Source organism: Dunckerocampus dactyliophorus, chromosome 5, assembly GCF_027744805.1.
Source record: "Dunckerocampus dactyliophorus isolate RoL2022-P2 chromosome 5, RoL_Ddac_1.1, whole genome shotgun sequence".
Classification (NCBI taxonomy): Eukaryota; Metazoa; Chordata; class Actinopteri; order Syngnathiformes; family Syngnathidae; genus Dunckerocampus; species Dunckerocampus dactyliophorus.
In genome coordinates this window covers 2,534,958-2,551,678 of record NC_072823.1, presented here as the reverse complement: position 1 = coordinate 2,551,678, position 16,721 = coordinate 2,534,958, and the positions used below count along the sequence as shown (strand labels likewise).

Here is a 16,721-nt window from a genome sequence, read left to right as displayed (position 1 = left end):
CCCAGCATGTCACTGTGACAAATGACTGCTGCACACACACCAAAGGCAAGCGTCTCAGTATCAGCGCCAAACGGATAATTCAGGTGTAATTGAATGTGTCAGCGGCGCTTATTGAGTTGGGTCACGCTGTAGGCCAAAACATGACAAAAGCCCAGGATTTGCCTGCAAGGGGCTTACATTGACACCGGTGTGGTTTTGTGGTGCCGTACAACGCACAGTTGCTCTTATTGGTTTGACTATCAGCCCGACTTTAACGTCGATGATAGAAGACCACAGCCAAAAAGCATTTATTACAAAAAACATCAAAAACTTATCAGATATTTTTGCATTCTTGACAAATGCAAAATACTTTTTATACATTTTTTTGTAGCTTGTATAAAAAAAAACACTTTTAATTCCCCCAAATGTTTTTTTTTGTTCTTATCGACTATAAAATAATAAAATAGTACAAAAGAAAAGTGTATATGAAAATTACATGCATTTCTGCAAGTAAAGCCAATTTAAAAAAATACAATGACAGTGGATACACGGACATTCGGAATTGGGCATTCACAAATCAACACATTCATTCATAATGATCTGCGTTTAATATGTGATAACACAGGTAAAATGTAAGTACCACTGTCGGAAAGCCAATAATTACCTCCGCCAAGCGTAGCGCGGAGGTTATGTTTTTATGCATTTATCTGTGTTATGTTTGTGTTCAAAATGACTTGAAAAGTTCTGAATGAATTTGGATGAAATTTTCAGGAATTGTCGGAAATGGGATATGGAAGAACTGATTGAATTCTGGGGGTGATCCGGATCACCGTCTAGATCCAGGAATTTTTTTAAGTATTCTTTAACATTGCGAGATAGGATCATTTTCGCCAAATGATGAGACGTGTGCCTTCGTGGCCTTGTGGCACCGAGCGTTACTGCGCCGGCGTATAACAAGGAAACTTGTTTTCAACATTGTAACCATCGACTCTTTACTCTTCAGACCAAATAACCCAATATTAGCGCATTTTGTCATTTAATAAACGTGTTTTACACTACAACCTATTAAAAGATGACATTTATGATTGATTATGTATTCATGTGAACATGTCAAAAATTGCAATCTTAAACAACATAAATCAGGATTATATTACAACATGATATAATTAAAGGTAGCTCATTTCAACCTATTAAACGGTGACTTTTCCGATATTACTTATCCGATATTTATTCTGATATTCATGGAACATGTCAGACATCTCCATAAGTTTTTCGCCATTCGCGAGTGGTCCCGGATCATAGCAGCTGCAAAACAATTTGGAATTATTACAATTATTAGAATTCTATTTCCCAATGGTGTATTAAACAGTTGTATAATCAATTTAAAATATATGAATTAAGAATGGCATAATATGTTTATAACAGGGGTGCTTTGATAGATCCGTATCGTCCGATTTCTGGGAAAACGCACGGTAACGGCATATGCCGATACTTGCTTTTCAACGCCGATCCCCTTTGCCGATCAACTCCATTGCTGCGGCCAGCCTATAATGACCATCTCCTGCCCGCTTTCCCTTCACAATGCCAACACAAGCATTTCTGCCATGTGGAAATTTCTGTTGTTAGAAGTTTTGCACCCTTCACGGTGTGGTGAGTTTTCGTGGTTGCTCTTAAGTGTCCTTAAAGAAGATGCCTGATCCTCTAAGTTTCACCAGTGACTTTGAAAGAGTAAGTCAAATATGTTTTTATCTAAATTTTACGGTTCCCCTTTCATATCATATTGCACCAGGGAGGTCCCCATGACCACGTGGCGCCTGCAAGCCAGCTTTTCATGAATAATGTGAGAACACGAGAAAGAAAAATGCATTCTGTGAGCTGTGGTTGTGGACCAGCATTTTGTTGATGTTCGCTTTGTTTGGGTTGAAATAAGATATGAAAGTAAATGTTTTTTGATGTTTTTTATTTAAAAATTTACACTTAATCTATGTGATGGGTATCGGTATCGGCCGATTTCACTCATGGATGATCGGTATCGGGAGCATAAAAACCTGATCGGAGCATCCCTAGTTTACAACATATGAAAATCATGCAATGCCTGCCCTGCCAGGTGCCAGTTCTTTGAAAGGATTATTTATTTAAGGCCAGTGACTACATTTTCATTGTTTGACATTTAAGTCCAGTGGTCAAAAAAGGGGGCAAAAAAATTTGAGTGGTTTGTCCTTTTATTAAGACGTGACGTCAGCCCACATTCTCCAGACGGTGTACCACAGCTGTGTCTGGGATTGCATGATCACTGGCATAATCTTATCCATGTCTTTACGTCAACTCCATGAAGCTTGCACCGTTGTCTTGTGCACCGATAGAGGTATACGCTAGATCCCCACTATTCACGGGAGTTCTCAGACCCCCGGGAATGGCGAAAACCGTGATGTATATTGAAATGTCTATTTGTGATACTCTCATCAAGCCTGGGCTACGTCAACGGAGCTGCTGTACATAACGTCAACAATTTCCCTCACTCGCGGTGCAACCAAAAGTAACACAACAAATAACACATGTGGAACACACTGTGAAGCAGCACCACACAGACTATTTTGTATGGAAATAAAGGCTGTCATACTAATGGATCCTTGTGGTACAGTGTGCGTTTATTTTTGGTTGCACTGTGAGTGAGGTCGGCATTCGGGTTGATGATATCCTATTGGTTTGTGAGTGCGTATAAAGAACACCTGGCTACTTCCTGTGCAACTCAAGACAAATATTCTGCATTTTCTACCAATAAATGTGATTTTGGAGATTATAAGCACAAAAAGGTGGGTTTCCCAAAATTAATGTTTTGATTAAAAATCCACAAATTGGTAGGGGTCGTGAATGCTGAATCGGGAATATGCTGGTAACCACTGCGCTGGAAATAGAAGTCAGCAGGTAACCAGCACGCTAAAAGGCTCATTGATGGGATTGACTGTAAATGACTGACAGCTAACGTCTTCATTAAGGCTCTGACAACAGAGCGAGAGCCGGCAGAGGGCTCATTCGATGGCGCGGTGGTGAGTGGTGCGTTTTGTAGGTCCAAGGGAAGTTCTCCAGGTGCACACATGTAAACAGTCTTATGTCAGCCCACCTTTCATCTGTGTGCACTGAGACACAGCCTGACGACACGCAAGCCTGCATGCCCTGTTTAACGCGTGAAAACCAAACCCAGATCAAATCAAATCTGGGTCTCACATGTAAATAGTGCAGATAGTTGCTTGTGACCTAGACTTTACAGCACCATCGGGTCAGCTCTGATCAGCGAATACATATGGTTGAGTTACAACTACAGTACATGCAAACACACAAGGGGTGCTGAGGGTTTGCTTTGTTCCAGCCATCCATTTATTTATCCTGCTCAGGGTCACAAGGAGCTGGAGCCTATCCCAGCTGACTTTGGACCAAAGACAGATTACAACCTGGACTGGTTGCCAGGCAAAGGTTTGCTTTGTTTTCCAATTCAATTTTATATTCCAACAGGTATACATGAGATGTGGTTGCAGAAAGTGCATCAACATCGAACATTCAAGCTGGACTGGGTGTGAAACTGCACGACTACAAAGGACATTTTGAAAATCCAGAAAAATGTGATATGTTGTGGGTGTTCTTTGCAGGAAAAGAATATACACAAGTAGTGGTGTGAAAAGTGTTTGCCGCCTTCCTTATTTCTCATTTTTTTGCATGTCAGTCACACTTAAATGTTTCAGATCAACAAACAAATTTAAATATTAGCCAATGACAACGTAACTGAGCACAAAATGCAGTTTTTAAATAAAATACAATTTTTATTATTGAGGGAGAAAGAACATCCAAACCTCCATGGCCCTGTGTTAGAAAGTCATTGAGATCTATCAGTGTAGAAAAGGTTCTAAAGCCATTTCTAAAGCTTTGGGACTCCAGCGAACCACAGTGAGAGCCATTATCCACAAATGGCCAAAACATGGAACAGTGGTGAACCTTCCCAGGAGTGGCTGTCCAACCAAAATTACCCCGAGAGTACAGCGACGACTCATCCAAAAGGTCACAAAAGACGCCACAACAACATCCAAAGAACTGCAGGCCTCACTTGCCTCAGTTAAGGTCAGTGTTCATGACTCCACCATAAGAAGGACACTGGGCAAAAACAGCCCGCATGGCAGAGTTCCAAGACCAAAACCACTGCTGAACAATTAAGGCTTGTCTCAATTTTGCCAGAAAATATCTTGATGAGCCCCAAGACCTTTGGGAAAATACTTTGTGGTGTGATGAGACAAAAGATGAACTTTTTGGAAAGTGTGTGTCCCATTACATCTGGTGTAAAAGTAATGCCGCATTTCAGAAAAAGATACCAACAGTAAAATATGGTGGTGGTAGTGTGATGGTCTGGAGCTGATTTGCTGCTTCAGGACCTGTAAGACCTGCTGTGATGAATAGAACCATGAATTTTGCTGTCGAGGCGCTTCATGCTGGAAAACCCTCCAATGTCGCTGAATGACAACAATTCTGCAAAGATGAGTGGGCCAAAATTCCTCCACAAGGCTGTAAGAGACTCATTGCAAGTTATCACAAACGCTTGATTGGAGTTGTTGCTAAGGGGGGCCCAACCACTTATTAGGTTTAGGGGGGCAATCACTTTTTTTTTTTTTAATAAACAAAACCCAGGTAACACATTTTCTGTTTGAGTCCATTGAACTGAGACTAAAATGAGATTGGGAAAACAGAGAAACACCCAGTGTGAATGCATGCCTCTCAAAATTGACACAGGAATATTCCACAAGCACCCGGCGGACTTCTCTCTTAATGAATACAATACAAGTACTTGTCAAGGTTACTTGACGGATCTTTATGGATGTTAAGACCCAATGAAGTAGCGTCCGGCTCAAACCTTCACTTAAGGTAGAAGACAATTTAATAACCTGTGAGGCCCGTGGGTTATTTGCGGTCCGCAGCTTTTTATTCATTGGCCTGCGACACATTCTAAAAATACAGTTAATAAGAAAACTAAAACAATTGAAATTGTCCACAGGTGTGAATGTGAGTGTGAATGTGTTTGTCTAAGTGTGGCCTGCGATTGGCTGGCGACCAGTCCAGAGAGTACCCTGCCTCCTGCTTCAAAACAAAAAAGAAAAGAAAAAAAAGAGCAAAAAGGCATAATTCAATGATTCAAAAGTTGAAGTGGAATGCAATAATGATATGTTTTGTCACCTATAACACTTTAGGGCTGCTTTTTCTTGATTTATACATTTTTTTGAATATTTAACATGAAAACAGAATGTATTTCTACTTATCTTATTTTAGTGTTATTTTTAACATTTTCTTTAACCCTGCATAAACGCCTTTCTTCTTTTCACGTCGGAAGTGAAAAAATTTGGCAAAATGTAAGCAAACAAAATAATAATAATAATAATAATAATAATAATAATAATAATAATAATAATAATACATTTTATTTTGAAGTACGTTTCTAAAAGCTCAAAAGGCATTTTTCAATGAAACAATAAAAATAAAGTAAGAAAAGATACAATAAATAAATAAAATACAGAATTGCTCCTGCTGTGACAGTAAACACAATGAAAATGAGCTGACGCAAATTTGTAGTCCTCAGACAATTAAAGGAAGACAAATAGAAAAATCATCTCAGTGTATGTGACATGGAGGCGGATGTGTCAGAGAAGGACACCGCTGTGCTTATGAAAATGAAATTTTCTGCTTTGTACCTCTCATGAGATGATATTTTTGGTGTAATTTGGGTCAACCCTTTAAGGAGAACTGAGCCTTAATGCAAGATGACTAATTTGATGACGCCTGCAGTTGAGCCAGAGCTAATTTAAGGTTTTATTCCCTCCGCTGTAGAGGGATACTCCATCCAGGACATTCTCATTCAAAAATCTCCATGTTAATGACCCTCCTATTGGGTTTCATGACGACACGCAAGGCACACACTGACATCTGAATGAGACCTAACAAGCTCTTTGCTAACTCGACTGTAAACACATCAGTGTAAATATGAGATGCACTCGGGTTTAAACAAGCGGTAAGAAAGCAAACAGGTACTTGGTGAGACAGACAGGCCTAACTTACGCTGGATGGAACAGGGGCCGTGTGTTTCATTTGCGGGCAAGACTTAGTCATTTGAAAAAAAAGACAATAAATGCAAAAATAATTAAAAACAAGTGGACAATGGCCATCTATAACCTACTTGACAAGATGCAATTAGGGTCAAATACCCTTTAAACAAAATACGCAACTGTAAACAAATTGCACAGTCGTCTGTGCGCAGGACAGGATCTCATCTCTTCTCATTTTTGTTGTTTTTGTATAACGTTTCCCCTATCAGGTCAAGTTAATGGTGAAATCAAACAAATTTAATGTTTGCCGCAGATTTTGGCTCAACATTTGCAATAAAAGTAACTGTTGTAATTATTAGCTTAGACTCCGCTCCTCACTTACTAAATGCATTTTAAAGTACTCACCACTAATATAATGGAAGATGAGTGATGAAGTCACGGTGTATAGAAGTTTCACTTTTGCGTCTCACCGCAACTATGGCGCGTTCAAGGGCCGACGAACAAAGTGTGAAACCTCAGCGCTTGATGAAAAACCATTATCAGTGTAGCATAATGACGTAAACTTTTTTAAACGGTAGTACATGTATGCTGTCCAATTTACCTGCATTATCATAATTTATCTCTAGTTTTGGAGAAAATAATTTTTTTAAGACCAAAAATTTGTGAATTTGCAGAGCCATAAATGCTGAATTGCAAATGTACTGTATAGCAAATCTAAATCCCTGAATTTGTTGGTGATTTTTATGTTCTGCTATTTCTACAAGATTCATTTTCATGAAAATCTTCTGAAATGTTACACTAGCCAAACGTACCATGCTTTAGGCGTTAAGTGGGCCCAGGAAAGGTACATTTCTGGTCAAAATTTTAAGACCAGTTGAAAAATTGTGAATTGAGAATTTGCATTTTGCAGTGTTGGACCTTAAGGAGGTTCTAGGTAGAGAATGCAAAAACAAGAAATGGGAGTGAGACAAAATAAAATTCCAGACTATAGCGTGCACCGGTCTAAGCCAAATCCACTAAATTTAAAGAGAAAATGTGTACACACAGCCGCACCTAAGCCGCAGGTGTCAAGTCATAACATGGGATATTTAGCACACACAAAGATGTTACACAGAAAGATTTTTTAAACTTTTGATGAAATAAATGTTTTTTTCCAAACAGCTCTGAACAGTGCGTTGTAACATGGCTAGTTAAACAGTGCTGAACAGTGAGGGTAATATGACTAGTTAAACAGAAGCCTACCAGAAAAGTCATTCATTGCCGTTTTCATTCTCCTCCTCCTGGGAACTACAAGCACTCAAGTTGTCTTGACAAGCATCACAATTGAACAGCCTCATAATTCCTTCGTCACACACTTTGTCAGTCTCTCTCTGTCTCATTTGTTGTTGCCCTTTGTTGTTTTAAGGCAAATTAGCCATTTAGCTTGAGCTATCCTCTTCATTTAGTCTAGCCTTTCGAAACCCGTTGGTGATAGCGGACGGTTGGTGGTCCGAGTAGTCCATGCAGAAGCTGTAGTAATTCTACACTTGATCAAACTTACTTAAGATGTGTCAGAGATCGCGCTGCAGAAGACTTCAAAACATGATATTAGCTTCCACTTCACCCGTCCACATCAGTACTTCTTGAAGCTGCATTTTAAGCATCATGGGTAAGCCATAAATTACTGTAGAAGTTGCAGGGTTCTAAGCATGAGAAAAAAGTAGCAGCTTATAAACCGGAAATTGCGATAAGCAATATATTGCAAAGAGTCATTAAACTGAAATAGGCTGTTCTAATCAAAAGCTTAAGATCACAGCTCAAAAAACTTGAAACCCCCCTAAAATTGAAATACAATTTTCAACAAAGGACTCAGTAATGAGTAGCCGGGCCAATCTTGTTAATCACCTCAAAAACTGGTTTGGGCCTACTTGATGCCAGTGTTTCCAGGAGGCTAGTGGGAATGTTGCTCCAGATGGTGAAGATGGCTTCACAGAGGGCATCCACTGTGTCCTGATGTCCATTTGTGTTAACTTCCCTTGCCATCCAACCCCAAATGTTCTCAATTGGATTTAAATCAGGGGAAGACGCAGGATGGTCCAAAAGAGTGAGGTTATTCCTCTGGAAGAGGTTCTTTGTCAGGCTGTCATTGTAAAGTGCAGCATTGTCTTGCCCAAAAGGCTCGTTATTACACAGAAGAGGGCCTTCAGTCATGAGGGATGCCCCTGGCAACATCTCCAACTAGCCAACTGCTGTTTGACGCCCCTGAACAACCTGAATACCACATTTTTTTGCCATGATTTTGGCATTTAAAGTCTGTGGTTTTAAACTTTTGATCAGCTGACAAACAGCCTATTTCACTTGTTTTTGTCTCACTCCCATTAATTCTTTTGCCATTTTGAAACTCTACTTGGAAGCTCCTCAAGATTCAACAGTGCAAAATGCAAATTCTTGCATTTTTTAAAACTAGTCTAGCAATTTTGATCTGTACAATTGGCCTAACGTGAGTACACCCTCTATCTCCAAGTGTTGTTGTTTTAGTATTCGGAGTGCTTAGTTAGTACGTTTATTGACATATTGTAGATGCCTCAGGAATGTTTCCTGCCAACTCCCAGCCCTCCCCTCTCTCAGTGTTAAGAGAGCAGCAAAGTGGTCCGTCCACCACCATGGCTCCGGGCCACAGCCCACAGTAAGTCTCCATCTCTCTGAGGTGCAGAGCACAAACAAACTACATGAAAATATTGTTGTTTGTCTTGTCCTCGCCAATAACCAGCTAAGAACCACTTCCTTCTGGGTGTCGCAGCACCCAGGCCAACGAGCCAAGAAGACTGACGTCAACTTGCTGCAGAGCCATTTTTTTAAACTGTCTCGAAAGTGAGCCGGAAACTGCCTGGTCCCAAATATAGCTCAGTGCCAGATATGTGCAAGAGTTTCTTAATCATTCATTCATGATGAGCGCTTCATTCCTTCTTCGTCTCGCTGCATCCCGCGTCCTACTTTGTTCTACATAACAGGCTTCACACAATGATGTGTGTCTGCTCAGATTATGAGTCTGCCCGAGTTGCCTGAGCTTGTCTGTGTCCTGAATTGACTGCTACCCCACTTGAGCGTCCAGTGAAGACACAATCAAGGGAGGAGGAAAAAGAGTGCTGAGTTTACAGTTGGGTTAATTAACAGTGTTCCATGGATCAGTCTGCAGGATTTGCGAGTTTTACCACTGATTGTTTATGCAGCTCCTCACGGTCCAATTATACGCACAGTATTCTCACTGAGTCTCGCAAAGTTCACACTAACACCTATTTACATAATAGTACACCTCAGTGCCCTTATATTCAACCCTCCCAACCTTGAAGAGAGAGCATCTTTGCCTCTTTATTCGTCCTTTTGTTCTTCTACTAGCGCTCTCTGTCAGAGATAAGCTGACGTCTGCAGCGCTTTCCTCTGACATCCCCCTCTACCAAAAGAAACTAGGTCAGATCCTGCAAAGTCTCGGAGTACATGAGGGCTTCTGATATTAGTCACACACGAGGTCATCAAAGCAACAATTGAAGATTCTCCTGTTCAAGGGTGTTGGGGACATGGTCAATTCTAGATTGATCATTATGACAGGTGTTGTTTGGCAGATGCTACAGGGGAACGCTGTACGTCAATTTGGTATTATGCAAAATGCAGACTTAAACCATAGCAATCATGAGTGAACAAAAAGAGTGAAGCTCAAATTCAACGCATTCAAACGGAAGGATGCCAACATCAGACTGGAATAAGACACGCAGGATGATTACCTATCTGTTGAATCAGTACTTATGTGAAAGGTTATTAAAATGCGACCATGCAAAATATACATTTTTGACCCGGCATTACTATCAAATTAATGAACCAATTATTTATCTTCAATATTTCAAGTTAATCAAGACAAAAAGGTGTATGTTTTCTAAGTGTGCAGGAGTAGGGGGTACATGCCTTCAGGTCAAATGTCTGAAGTGGTACGCGACTGTAAAAAGTGTGCAAACCACTGATCTACACCAGCTACTGTTTTTGCTCTGTCGACCATGATCATTCATTAGTTGGGTCTTGGCAGTCAAATGCATGTATTCATTCAGCAGAGCATAAACATATATTGAATTCATTTGACTTTCCGCTAGCACTAGCTTGCAGAAAGAAAAAAAGCAGCAAGACAAAAAATGCTGGCTTTTCCTCTGTGGAAGGATGTCAGTGACGTGTAGAACCTTCCAGCTCACGCACGCCCCCACCCTTTCAGGATGCAGCGGTGCTGCAAGTGCCTCCCGTATGACATTTCTATGTATTTTATTGCCAGATTACACAGAATAATGACGTCACGCTTACATTAAAGGCATTACACAGACTGTAGAAAGCCACGGTGTATAATAAATGTTTCTGCAACATTATATTATTGGCGACATGCTGCCAAACAGAAACTGGCAGGCGCCATGACCCAACTCAGTGTGCACTCACACTTGCGCATTAAGCCGAGAAGCCACGCTGACGGTGTCCTCCTCTTAGGTTTCTTCCCCATATTTGATCAGAAAATCTGCAAATTCAGCAATTTTTTTCTAAGAAAATGTTAAAAACAGCTGGAATCATAGAGAAAAGACATTTAGAAAACAGTTCAATGGAGAAATATTAATATTTATTTTATGTTATTAATAGTTTTTGTATTTTTCTATCACGCCACTGCCCGCAACCCTAATGAGGACAAGCGGTATAGAAAATGGATGTATGGATAATAATAATAACCTGTTTTATTTCTCAGTGCCTTTCAAGAAACCCAAAGGCAGTGTGCAGTGAAGAAACAGATAAAAGCAGAACACAACGACACAAAACCTATTTTCAATGAGAACTGACATGATGCGTGCCTGTCTACAGTCTCAGCTAAAGGGTTTCAATGTGGAAAAGGTGGGGTCCTGAAGCGCACTACCAGTTCAAACTATCAGCCACTTCCAGGTCCAGGTGGCTTTCTCCCAGCATGGTAGACTTGCAAATCTCCCCTCGTCCGCTCGCTGAAGGCAGAGTATGGAGACTCATTGCTATTCAAGCTGGCTAATGTTTTACAGGTTTTACCGAGGGGGGTTGGTCATCACGGGTCATTTGCGTCATCACTGCAAAGAACTATTAAGGTGGGCTGCCAAAGCGGGAGGGGTGGGGAGGTGCATGTGCAGCAAATGAGGAACACACTTGTGTCTATGCAAAGTGTAACACACCTAAAGCAGTCTTTGGCATCTGCACTCCCTCGCCAGCAGTAACTGACTGCAAACTAAATGGGCATTAAAATGCTTGCATGCACTAATATTATTCATGGTGTGTTTTATATGTTATGTTGACCACCTAATCCTTCCTTCACGCTTTCTTACTCCAATCTTGCTTATTACTGACTAATATGTGACTAATGGGCTAAATGGTACTATGGTTTTAGGGAAGGACTTAGTCTGAGTGTGGCACAATGTTTACTGGACGAGTCACTACCAGAAAGACCTGAAGGCCACAGTGATGCTGCATCAAAATCTTGTGACCTGAAAAAAACCTGGACTGGATAAAACACATTCTGAAAGCTCATCCATCAGGTTTCGACATCCCAAAGATGGCCTATTATTTTTCTGTGATATTATGTGTGTGCACACTCATTTGTCTTGCTTATGAGCTCAGGCTGGATCAAGGAATGAGGTTCCCGGCTCCGTGCATTTAGGGGATCTGGCGGGCTAAGACCTGGCGGCCCATCTCAAAGGAGCATGCCAAAGCTATTACTCTATAATGGTCCAGTCAGGATTATGGTTGGGGCCTAGCGAGTGAAGGAGGGAACACAGCACTCACTTGTTTGTTTGTTTTACAGGCCTCTGCTCTGTTCTGTGTGCAAGGTGCCAGTTTGCTTTGTGTGTTTTAATTTGCAATGGATCCAACCAGTGGAGGGCATGTTTGTGGCTGACCAGGGCACACTGCTGTCGGAGGAATGACCCACAGCACATTTTATGACACTTTAGCACACAAGAATGATTTTTTTTATGGATTTGTTCCTCTCAGTGGAGTTAGTCCACTTTAGAAATAGGCATAATAATTCATTCACTCAATAACAATTCTGTCAATTGTGTGGAATTAATTGCTGATTAATCGTGGCTTTCAAAAATTGAGGGAAAAATGGAGTGCAGTCTTATTTCATAATAAATAATAAAGAAAAAAAATTACAGTATATACCGTATTTTCTGGCGTATAAGTCACTTTTTTCATAGTTTGGCTGGTCCTACAACTTTTTTGATATCAAAATATGTATACAATTGAACATGTGCTGCCTTTAAGTTCAAGTGGGGTGCTAATTGTTTTTTTTGGCGACACCTGGTGGTCACAATAATTCATTGAGTTGAGCTTGTGATGCAGTTTGGCAAACAAACTGAATGATACCAAGCATTTTGTGACGGAATACTTTCTTGGAGACTGTGTGTCTGTATATTTATATGATATAATATGTCTGGATTGAGAAATGCATTATTCTAAGGCAGAAGTGTTGCTTATTAAGGACACTCATGGAGAATTGGAGATTGTAGCTGCTGTCTCAGCCACTAACTAACTAAATATACCTGTATTTTAATTCATTTGTGAATACAAAAACACACACACCGGGATGCGTCCAGGTGTCATAACACGTATTAAATGTTTCTTCCTGGAGAACATTGTGACATTTATTAAACAGGTAAGCTTTTATTGTTTCCATATACTTTTAAGTTTGACTTATTTCAGATTCTGTAGCTTTAGTTTGTCTCCTTGTTGGTGCAAACTTTTTGGATAAGTTGAACTGTGAATTGTGAGCATATGATGTGTTTCAATGTAACATTGTATGCATGTTTAACATAAACCAAACTAAACTATACCCCTCCCTATGGCTTTGTCTTTGCTTTTGTGAATTGAATGTCATTAGGAGCGGCGTCATAACACTCCTGAAAAAAAACAAAAACAAATAGAGATGTTCGGTATTGGCTTTTTTGCCAATAACCGATATGCCGATATCGTCTAAACTGTCAATATCCGATTCCGATATCAACCGACTCCGATATGTGTACTCTCCAGTTGTAGAAGGACTGGACTTATTAGCTTAATATGTACTATTACTAGTACTAATGTTATGATTATATATTATGTATTATTGCACTACAAGTTTGACGTAATCTGTTCTGTGTTTAATTGTTTATTTATTCTTATTCTATTGTCTTATTTTTGTTATCCCTCATGTCTTGACTTGGTTGTTTTATTTTGTGATTAAATTTATTATGACATTTTTGAAGATGTGAATAAAATATCTATCTATCTATCTATCTATCTATCTATCTAATCTATTCAGTCATCCATCCATCCATATAAACACATATCTGTTGTGAAGCTAATGGATACAGCATCAGCAATTACCATTTCGACGTGGCTGTAAACAACATTGTACCACTGGCATAAGCGAACATCTGAGAAATACTTGCGATTGGGCATGGCAAGTGTATTCCTGTGTTTTTTTTACATTCCCGCTACCCAGCTCACCACAAGCGGTATTTTGACAACCCATCACGTACTGCCACCCCGAACACAGTTAAACAAAGCTTGCGCTCAAGTATGTGCTGCGTGTGGACTGTTATGGTGACATCACTGCTGCATGCACACGGGGCTTCAAGGTCTATAAGGTCCCAAACTTTGCATAGAAACACGCACACAAATGTTGCTCAGATTGAAATTGTACGACCGCCATCTCCTGGTGTAAAGGATTAACTACATGAGGGTGCAAATTCAGCAATGTTGCCATTTTGCCACTTTGGCGCTTCAAGGGCTGTATCTGTTTCCAATATAGGGAAAAAAAACGATACCAATATTGACCATATTACATTTTTATGCCAATTCTCGGGCCAATAATATTGGTAGGCCGATATTATCGGACATCCCTAATAATAAATACAAAATACTGGTAAATGCAACTTACAATCCAGTGCGACTTAAATATCTTTCTTTCCTCTTCTTGACTAATGCATGTTTTGACTGATACAACTTATACTTGGGAGGGACTTATAGTCCAGAAAATACGGTACATCCTCTTGAATGATACACATGATGGTGTGGTTTGACATTTTGTTATTGGTCCTAGGGCACCTTTGTGCTTATGAACAAACACAGAAACATAACATGAACTTTCACCCGCTGCAATGTGCAGAAAACTTGCTTGCTGATGGGCTAAGTTGATACAAATTGCTGTGTGTTTCATGTGCTTTTGGCCTTGTTTTTCATTCTTTCATCAGCAACATGAGTGAGGTATTTCCCCATCAGTGCTTTAGCCACAGGGACCTTTTCCGCTGCTTATATTATATTGATGTATGAGACTTCTCAAAGACCCCCACGTGTGCTTTACATTGTCAAATATCAGACAAGTTAGTATGTGGGCAGGCAAACAGGGCACACCGCAGTTCTCCTCGCTTTGAGGACTGTGGAGCGTATTAAAACGATTAAATTTGATTTGTGCAAGCGGTGCATAGGCTTGGGTGCAGTTCCACTGTAAAATGTTTTTATGAAGCCATAAGTCTGACTGGGCTAGGCGACAATATTTACCTTGGAGGAGGCCGACTACGTCAAGAACAACTTAATGACCAGTTGAACAACACGACAATTTGACCTTGAAATGAGAGCTTTGGTGTGTAATTTTGATAGTGAATAAAACGGCACGTAAAACATTTGGATGTGAGACTTGGAGGACAAAACCACTACTTGGCTATTAGTCCGTTAAGGCAGCATGTAGCAACACTGAGTCAGAGCCAAAGGCAGTGGAAGCGGGGTGGCAATTTTAGCACGCAATGCGGACCATGTTGCATACATTATTTCATCTTTTATTCCTGATTCAGCAAGGTCTGTGTCCATCAGATGGAGGACCACACACACACACACACACACACACACACACACAGTGCATTTACCCCGCCATGTATGACATTTACAATTCCATCAAGTTTCCCACAAGACTCCAGCAAACACGCAACTCAGTGATGCCCCACTAAAGAATGCTCTTTTAAATGACATCCTTTATAAATCACTGATAAAAGTAGAGAAGAACAAAGCAATAGTACTGCCTGATAGATGCAAGCTTGTGTGCGCAGCCTCTAATAAACCTGTGTACCTATGTGGGGGCATAAATCTCTGCTTCCTCTTTTTTTGCAGGTGGAAAAAATTGGGCTCTAGTGTAACAAAGAGGCTAACATACGGCCTACGGGTAGGTTTCCACCATTAACTTGTGAAGCGAAAGTGTAATCTGTGACATTCCCAGAAGGGTTCCAGTTCCCCCATGTAGCAAGAATGTGGGAATCTGCAAGAACCATGAAGGTAGAAAGACATCACTCCCTGACTAACTGAGGGGGGGTTCTCAAAGGACATTGCATGAGAATGGACCATGAAGCTGCTAGGCACCCTATAGGAGAAAACACGCGTATACAAAATGCATGAGAAGCTGCTGGTCCTCAAGGGAAATAGTTACATGACTGACGCAGGGGGCATGTTCTTTGAGCATTCCACTCACTGGGACTTACTGAGGCTGCAAGCAATAAACACTATCTTAAAGCGGCGTATTCCATTATAAAGGAGCCATCGCATTCTAATGTCATGCTGTCACTGATGTCGTGCTGCAATCCTGTCATGCTTTCAGCAGAAGGCTCGTGGACCACCCAGAGTTGTGTTGACTGCAGAGGTATTTATTATTAAGTGGGCATTTGCATGTAAATACACACTCAATTCTGTTTACATGCGCACAAGCACAAGAGAAAGTCTAGAAATGCTTGTATTTAGCAGCATTCTTATGTTTGCCTTTTGGAAACACACCCCCAAAATTTGTGGATTTTTGATCGAAGCATTACTTTTTTTTATTCGTATACCCTTTTGTACTGGTTTTCTTCATAATTAGGTCGTTTCTGTGTGAACCAAACGCCTACCTCACTCACGGTGCAAACAAAGTGAACACAACAACCAACACATGTGGAACGCACACTACAAATCGAGATTCAAGATTGAAGAGTTTTATTGTCATATGCACAGTAAAACTGGTGGTTCTGCTATGCAATGGAATTCTTATTCTGTTCATTCTCCCAAGAAAAGAAAGAAAACACAAGAAAATGAATAAGAACATAAGAATCATAAATACCAATAAAGGAAGCAACAAGAACAGTAGAGACATGAATACCAATAAATAAATAAATAAAGTGCTATGAGTGTGTGCGTGTGTTGCGTGCGGCGTGTGTGAGCCTGATGGCCTGTGGGTAAAATCTGTTTGCCAGCCTTGTGGTCCTGGACTTCAAACTCCTGTAGCGTCTGCCTGCACCACACAGACTGTATACTGTATACGTACTGTATATACGCAATATACTGTATATACAGTCTACATGCAAAACAATACTATTTAAACATTTTTAGAAAATAGTATTCTTGCTCCCTCACTCAGTACAACCAAAAATAAGACAAGTGACATGTGGAACACGCAATGCACTGTAACCGCACCAAAGTGTGAAATACACGCTTACACACTAATACATGCAAAACAACACTGTTGTACTATTTTATAACCCGCAAGGCATGTTGGGTAACTACACAATACACAAATGTATGTATTAATATTAATATGTAATATTAATACATAACATATCAAAACACAAATGTACTGTTTTAATATGAATA

The 16,721-nt window shown here is 40.2% G+C and overlaps 1 protein-coding gene across 1 annotated transcript in view; it reads right to left on the bottom strand.

Annotated features, from left to right (window-relative positions):
* Window positions 1-16,721, bottom strand: part of LOC129180958 (zinc finger protein aebp2-like) — a 167,288-nt gene that overhangs the window by 17,699 nt on the left and 132,868 nt on the right. The window lies entirely within an intron of this gene.